This window comes from Poecilia formosa, unplaced genomic scaffold, assembly GCF_000485575.1.
Source record: "Poecilia formosa unplaced genomic scaffold, Poecilia_formosa-5.1.2 Scaffold168, whole genome shotgun sequence".
NCBI classification, from domain to species: domain Eukaryota; kingdom Metazoa; phylum Chordata; class Actinopteri; order Cyprinodontiformes; family Poeciliidae; genus Poecilia; species Poecilia formosa.
Genome location: NW_006800107.1, coordinates 793,616 through 801,821, shown reverse-complemented (window position 1 = coordinate 801,821; position 8,206 = coordinate 793,616). Strand labels below are relative to the sequence as shown.

At 39.4% G+C, this 8,206-nt stretch overlaps 1 non-coding gene across 1 annotated transcript; it reads left to right on the top strand.

Moving 5' to 3' along the window:
* The first annotated feature begins 7 nt into the window (after window positions 1-7).
* trnaq-cug (transfer RNA glutamine (anticodon CUG)) lies at window positions 8-79 on the top strand. Its single transcript has one exon. It is a non-coding gene; the product is annotated as a tRNA-Gln (tRNA).
* Window positions 80-8,206: the final 8,127 nt, after the last annotated feature.

Sequence of the window (8,206 nt, the reverse complement as noted above, 5' to 3'; positions counted from 1 at the left end):
GCTTGGTGGTTCTATGGTGTAATGGTTAGCACTCTGGACTCTGAATCCAGCAATCTGAGTTCAAGTCTCAGTAGAACCTTTTGTCTCTGTTCCTGACATCTTCAGTTTTTGATCCCAGGCTTAGTTTTTGGACCACAATGAGAAATTAGGCACAAGTATAAGTCTGACAGTTTGTTCACCAAGTTACTGTGCTCTCTGAGAGGATCTGTAAGTATTTGACATTGTTCCATGCCCATCGTTGACATTAGTCTCTAACAAAATGTGGATCATCTACCAGGAACACTGCAGAGAGCCTGAGTTTCTGTAATGTAGTGGTTATTATGTTTGCTTCACACGCAAAAGATCTCTGGTTCGAAACCAGACAGAAACAGATTTTGTAGGTTATTATTCTCACAGGCTGTAGTTAGCCGCCTTATCTCACTGCGCGAGAGGCAACTGCGTCATGGGCAAAAGGTCAAAGGTGACAGGAGGCCTTATTATGTTGTACAAATAACTTTAGTACATGTTATTATGTGTCAGAAGAGGGCTTAAGAAATAATAATACCAAAAAATAAATAAAAACAAAATAAAAATTTGACCCAAAGGGCACTTGGGGGCAAGAAGCAAAAGGGGTAGATGCTCAAGCTCCCTGTCCCCCCCTCCCCACTCTGCTGTGCCACGTGACCTTGGCTCTGAAGGTCAGGAAACAGAACGCAGCTAGATAACCGACAGACTGACAGGAGCTCACAGGCCTGGTGCTTCATGTCATCAATCTTATAAAATGTATGCACTGAATAATACAGGCTCCTCCTCTGGGATGGTGTGTGTGTGTGTGTGTGTGTGTGTTGAGGAAGGCAGACCTTGAATTAAATTCTCAGTTTTTTTGTGAATTGTTCTTGTTAAATGAACAAAGTGTTTTTATGAGTTGATGTTAGAGTTCAGCTGAGCTGGTGACGCCTGCTGAGTGCTAAACCTGAGTCCAGGTTATGTCAACAAGTTAAATTCTGTTCCATCTGTAAGTGAATGAAATGTGGTGAGGAAAAGCAGACGGCTAAATGTATCTCCTGTTTTACATCAGACAGTGAAGAAAATGTGATTCAACCTGTGGAGACAGAAAACCAGCCTCTCACTGCCGAAAACTCCCTAAAATTAAATCAAATATAAAAGTCAGCTAAAAAGAACATGTTGATTTAAGAAAGCAGAAACAAAAAAGAATGTAAGATGGAACAAATATGTATCTTTTCTGTCTCCTGACTGATTCGTTCCTCCTTCTCTCACCACGATGGCTCCGTCCTGATGTGACACCTTTTTCATCAAAACATCCTCATTATGAAAAAGTACAAAGAAGTAATTGGCACTGATCAGAAAACATGCGTCACCGGGATGCCTATCAATGAGACAGGTGGTCTCCATGGAGACGGACACGAAGTGGTTTCCGTCCTGATCGTTCTGTGGAAAGATCAGGAATAAGTTAAGAACAATGTTGCATCGTGTCTGAGGAGCTAAAAACTTTAACATTCATTTTTATTATTGATCAGATGGAAAACGGTTTTACATTTCGCCTCTTCCTCTGCCCTACAGCGTGACCGTCGTTTTTACCTCCCTCTTCTGTTCTCTCTGGTTCTGGAGGTCAGCCTGGACGGGTCAGGTCCGCTCCCTGACATCTCGTCCAGCCATGACTCACATCCTCCCTGACTCATCTCCTGCTCCATGAATTTAAACTAATTAGAAAATCACTTTTAGATCAGTTTGGTTTGTGAACTGCTGAGGCAGAAACGTTCAGAAGAGGCAGGATGCTGTCAGAGGGCGTGAATACTTTTCTAATTCAGAGACCAATCAGCTGTGACTCGCTGGTTTGGGTCGGACCAGACAGAACTTCTCTGCCTTCCTGCACCAGCAGCCAAACGGAGAAGAGAAGATGGCTGCCTCAGTTCATGTTCATGCTCAATAGGGCCCAGATATTGTTTATTGGTAATGAATTGCATCAGTGGAGGATCTATTTAGAACAGCAACCAGTCATATCATATTATGGTCTGTGTCATTAGGGACATTTTTGTCTTGTTTGACATTCTAGGATGTGAAAATGATTTTTTTTCAGCGGGTCAGTCCAGTTGGATTATATTTTAACACATAGCTGAACGCTGACATCCTGAACTCATGTCTCATTTTCAAACTTTGTGAGCAGTTTGGAGCGCAGGCTAACTCCTATGCACTGTCACATATTGTATGCAGACAGAGTTTGTTTGAAAAGTTTCCAAAGTGCAGACAGTATGACTGCACCACAAATTGGCTCCGACCCTGCAGTTTTCACCGGCTAAGTGGAGAAATCTTTCTATTTGGCAGTTACACAAAATGCCCTGAAACTGATTTTTAATAAACTTATCTTTATGTCCACAGACAGAAAAACACGGTTCCAGGGAGATGCTATCAGTTTAATGTATTCTTTCTTTAAAAAATTAAGATCTTAGAGAAGAAAAGCAGCAGAGGTACGTCGACTGTCCATTTTCTTTCACATATCTGCAGTTGCAGGATTTCTCTTCTGTCTTTGGTCAAAGACCATGAGCCATTTCTCCTGCTGGCTCCAGCTTCTCCTGTTGGTTTTTTGTAGTATTTACCCAGAATGCCCTGTGCGATAGAGCACTTCCTGCTTTTGGAGCAGTCTCCGTTCTGCTTGCATTTGAACTGCACCAGAGTTCACTTCAACCAAACAGAAACAGGTTTTAGTTGGATTATGCATTCACACCTCCAAACGAACCAGACTTTCCAATTAACTAGAGTTGGATTAAAGTGAACTAAACAGAGCTGGTAGGAATAACTTTCATTTTACTGGACAATCAAACTCTCATTCCCTCCTACAGAAAGCTCAACAATCAGGCCAAACTTTCTGTAGAGTAAAGGGTCTCAAGTTTTCTGGATCGGCTCAGATTTCCAGAGTAACTAGTGATCAGAAAATCCATTTGATTCAAGAGCTGCAGAGTTCAGGACTTTATGTTTCTGATTTTACACTTTAAACATCAGCAGATGCATCAAGTCTTGAAGCTGCAAACCTGTGAGATGAAATCCTCATGTTACCATCTGGGCTGTCAGGTTTCACTCATCATGGAGCCAAACTGCAGAAGGAACTTGGGATGATCTGAGTGATGGATTGATAACAGACAGGAAGTGGAGCAACAGAGGAAACATTAAGATAAATGTGAGTTTTTCTCTCTGCATGTCTTAAAGCAGGAATTCGCTGTGTTTTTTATTTCCTGCTGGTCTTCTTGCCCCTCAGAGTCGGCAGGTTAGCAGTGTGTGGAGTTTGGATTAATGCGACTTCCTGCTGCAGCTTAAAGACGTTCAACCTTCTTCCATCTGCAGGTTTCACCTCTTGATCCCCATCAAATATCCCTTCAGCTTCTCTGTTCTCCCGTTCTGCCAGCCTTTCCACTCAGTCATTGTTTTCATGACTTTTGCACTTTAATAAAACATAAATACAGTGAACCAGCTGACAGCTGCTTGTTTCTTCCACTTTTAATTTTAGCAACGATTCAGACCTTCAATTTCCCTCATTTTCTTCAGGCTAAACAACAAATTATGACTTTACAGCAGATGAAGCGCTGCGGTGACTTCAGCTAATCGGCCGCCTGAAGCCACAGAAGTCGATTTGTTTTTTTTTTCTTCAACATTCAGCCGAGGCTCAATTAATGAGAAAAATTACAACAACGTCCATGAATCAGATCCTGTGAATAACTGTGCAGATTGATGGAAGTTTTATTTGTACTACTGAGGTTTAATAACATTTTATTGTCTGTATTTACATTGTGTCACGCCCTGCAACTGTTACTAATAAAAGTGAGTGAATAAAAATGAAGTAGAAACGTCCATCTGCAGGTGGAAACATTTGCTAATTATGCATAATATGCCACCTGTGTGACAGAGGGAATGAACTGAAATGGGTTCTTTAAGTGAACCTAATAAGACATAATGCAGGATTATCACCCAGATGTAAATATCATATCACCAGATAATAAAGATTAAAATCAACAGAGAAGCTAAATGTTAAATTCTCTATCTGGTTTATTTTATAGGATCTAATGAAGGAACAATGCTTGATAAAACAGAAAAATATGTTCCAACATCTCTAAAAGTGATCAATTCAAGCTGTTAATTCAATCCAAAGAAATAATAACTTCATACATAAATCTTCATCCCCAACATGTTCAGAGTTATTGGAATATTTCCCTTAAATCTGAAAGATATTAAAGTGATGCATCAAAACGTCTTTCAGGAAACCCAGGTGTGCCTGGAGATGTTGATTAGATTTCAGCTCCAACAAATCATTTATGCAGAATTGCAGGAATCGTGTGATATGAAAAATGGATAAATTTAGCAATAATCCAAGAAAAGATTCAGTGGCAAACAGAACCAGTTCAGTGTTGTTCTGCTCAAACGTATCAGTTTGCTCTCCTCCAGCGTAGAAACTTCTTCTCATTACATTTATTTTAGTAAAATCAGTAAATATGTGTGACAAGAGCTGTGAAATTCAGACATGAGTGTAGCTGCTCTATCTGACCTCTCTGGGTTGGTGCCTCTTCCCTGCAGCCATTCGTTTCTGTGTTCTGCTGCTGTTTTGCCAACATTTCCATCTTTTATTCATGGGCCAAACCTTGCAGACGGCCCGGTCTCCGTCAGCTGGTCGGCTGCCATTATCCTCCACCGGCAGACGTGCTCTCACACAGACATGGACAGGAAAAGTTGTTGAGGAACTTATCTTGCATAGTTTGCTGAGGAAGAGGGAGAAACGTTGGGTCGGATCGAGCGCAGCCTGCTGAAACATCGTGACAGAATCTGCAGAAAACCTGTGGCAGTCATTAGAGCCAACAGGCTGACCTGAGCTCCGCTCAACAAGTTTAACAAACTCAAGAAGAAAACTCTCTCAGACCAGAGTCACGTCATACTCACTCAGGTCTGTAGAACAAAAACAACCTGGTGACATAACTGTGACCCAGAAACTGACATTTTCACTAACATCCTCCAAACTTCTCAGCCTGTTCGGATCCTGAACCGTCTGATGATGTTTTGGAAATATTTATGCCGCTCCAGGATTATTCATATACAGCATCTGCATTTCAGTTTAGTTTACTTACATTTTAAGCTATTTATTTCACTACATTATTATTTCTTCCTCATCAGATTTTCCATCAGCCTTTTTCCTTTTGGTTCTGAATCTTTCAGTCGATCTTCTTCTTCTTTGGTGTTTGTTGATAAAATTGGTGGATTATCGCCACAGACTGGCCAGAATGTCACTCCATTCTGTTATATGTGTGTTAATTTAAGATATTATTTAATAACTTTTACTTTTGGAGTTATTTCTGAATAAAGTTTTACTTTAATTCTATTTAAATTCTTCTATTTAACTGTTGACAGTGTAACATTACGTTTCATCGTCTCATCAGATCCACATTATTCACTCTGATCACTGAAGTTTCCCTAGAAAACAAAACAAAATGTGCTTTTTAACTCAGTTTAACCAAATCTAATAGACGTCACCGTCTCTTCTCTCCTCCTTCTTCCTGCTCTCATTTCTCCTTTTCCTTCCCTTCTCCTCCATTTTCCTTTTTACTAAAATGAAAAACTAAAACCCACTAGTGAGTTCCTTCAGCCTTATCTGCCGTTTCGTTCCTGTGACACCATAATGAGCTGGTTTCATAGAAAATGAATCATTATTCCATCATTTTTATGCCGTTTTGTTGAATTTCTATTAAGATATCTGGTCTGCTGTGTTAAACTGCCTCATAATGAACAGAATCAGAACAAATTACTGATCCCTGAGGTCTGATTTCTTCCTCTGAAAGGTGAATAATACTAATATGAACATTTCTCTTGTGTAAACAGAAAGTCCATCACTTATTCTTTCCTAATGTTGTTAAACTCTGGTACAGTGAAAGCGACACCACCTCTGTTTAATATAATAAAAGCTTCTGTATAAATTTGAACATAACTATAATATTTATTGATATAATTCTGGAGTTTAAAGTGAATTCCTTATAATCTTCCTCCTATGTTCAGTCAGAGCTCGTTGTGTTTCCCACCAGCTGCAGCTGTTTGTCATCAAACTCCTCCATCTCCTCACTCCTCTCTTAACTTCCTGCATTAAAATGAGAGTTTGATAGTTTTTATCCCTGCAAGTTTTCTGCTTATTCTTAATTAATGATACTCAGTTTAACTTCAGTCATTTCTGCACTTGTTTTTTTTTTTATCAAACAAACAGAACAACATGAGTCTTAAGACCTTAAATGAATGTAAATTAAAAATCCTTCATGCTTTGCATTAAAACTTTAAAGGAATGAGAATCATTCTCTGTTTTATGAAATCCATCTAAACTTACTGGAAACAAAATCTGAATTTGAGTTTTAAAAAATTCTTTAAAATATTTCAAAGTGTGGATTTAAAGTTTCTGTCACAGTAAAATGTGTATGGAGTTGTTTCAGGTTGTTTCAGACACTAAGACGTTTTGTGTCATTTCTCTGTTCCTCAGATTCCTGTTTCTGTTTCCTGTTCCTCGGTTTGTTTTCATATTCTCGTCTTGAGTCTAATTTTTCTGTTTCTGTCTGGAAAACTTGCTGTTAGTTGGTCTCGTTTCTTTTGTATTAAGTGGATCTGTTATCAGGCAGCAGCATGTGTGAGCCGGCTGTGCGTGGACAGAATCTGAATCCGTGTTGAACAAGTGAAGCAGAGTCGTGATAATGAAACCTGGAGCTGCGCAGAAGGACGGTAATTACCTCTGGATTATCCTCACAGCCAGGATTAAGATGAGGAAAACAAACAGAACAGCAATAAAGCCACAGAATCGGCTAAATGTCATAGTTCACAAAACAAAACAGTAACAATATTCCTCATATTTCTGTGTAAAAGGTGAATCATCTCCACTGATTCCTCTCTGCATCAGGGTTCAACTCTGGTGCTGAACATCGTTTTTATTCTTTCTCTGTGAGCCTGAATGGATTTTGGCCTTTTCCTTCTACTGATTGAATCTTTTTATCTTCATAAGATCCTTTTAAAACACACCATGCAGCAGAATTTTGTGCCAACAGTCTGAAAGTGATTTTTCTCCTCTGCCTAATAAGGCAGACCTGCACAGGTTAAACCAAAATCTAGCAGAGTTTTTCATGTGTTTATAGGAGAAACTTTGGGTCAAAAAGTTTCTCAGGAAATGGCTAACAGTGATTTAGTCTAGAAAATCTGCAACTGGTGAACAATTTTAAAGGGTGAATATTTCCAAAATTCACTTTTTGCTATTTTTTTACTTCCATTTGGGCGTCAACTGCTTCTAAAAAAACCACCCAGCCCTTTTCTGACAATAAGTTCTTGTTTCTTAATGTCTGGAAAATGAGACAGAAACCTCCTGATTATTGAGTCACACTGTGCTGTTACCTAGCAACCTCAGTTGAATCCAGCCCGTTACCTAGCAACCTAAGCTGATCTCCAGCTGGTTTTACCACTGTATGCGCTGTACAATGGCTGCTGGAAAAGACATGCATTCTGTTGTTGACTTACCATCCAGAAACAACTTGCTGCTTTCTTGTTGGTTGTGCAGGAGGCTCCACTTCTGCTTTTCAAAGACTTACGGCTGTATAATTTTTTTTTGCAAAAATTAAAAAAATGCAATGAACATGTTTTGTGCAGCCCGTAGACATGTCCTCATGTCAGCTGTTCAAGGACGCATCATAGGTAGGTCACTTTAAACAGAAGAAAGCTCAGAAAACTCAATTCTAAGATGTAAAAGATGAACCAAAATCATGACAAAACCTGGGTGGCAGATCCTGCAAAGAATAAACGTTATTAAGATCAGGAAGGGAGTTTTTTTATGTTTTGACTATATTAAAAATATCTGATCATTTGAAACGCTTGGGAGTCACAAATTTCAATTCAATCTGTTAGCGCTAAGATACTTTTTCAAAGTATTATATTGTATTTTATTGTATCAATAATATTCAAATCAAGGTGGGAAGCAGAGGCTGAAGTTACTGACGGGTCAGTGGGAGAAAATAAAGATAAGATAATCAGAGGAAAGTGATCATTTGTTGGATAAAGAGAGGACAGGATGAGGACGAGGGGCAGAGCGGCTGAAGTAAAAATGAACAATGAGATCGTTTGGTGTTCGGAGGACTGAGTGAAGCCATCTCATCAGAGCTAATACCATCAGAGCCAGTCTGAGCTCTGATTAGGGAGCCATTTGCAGAAGCAA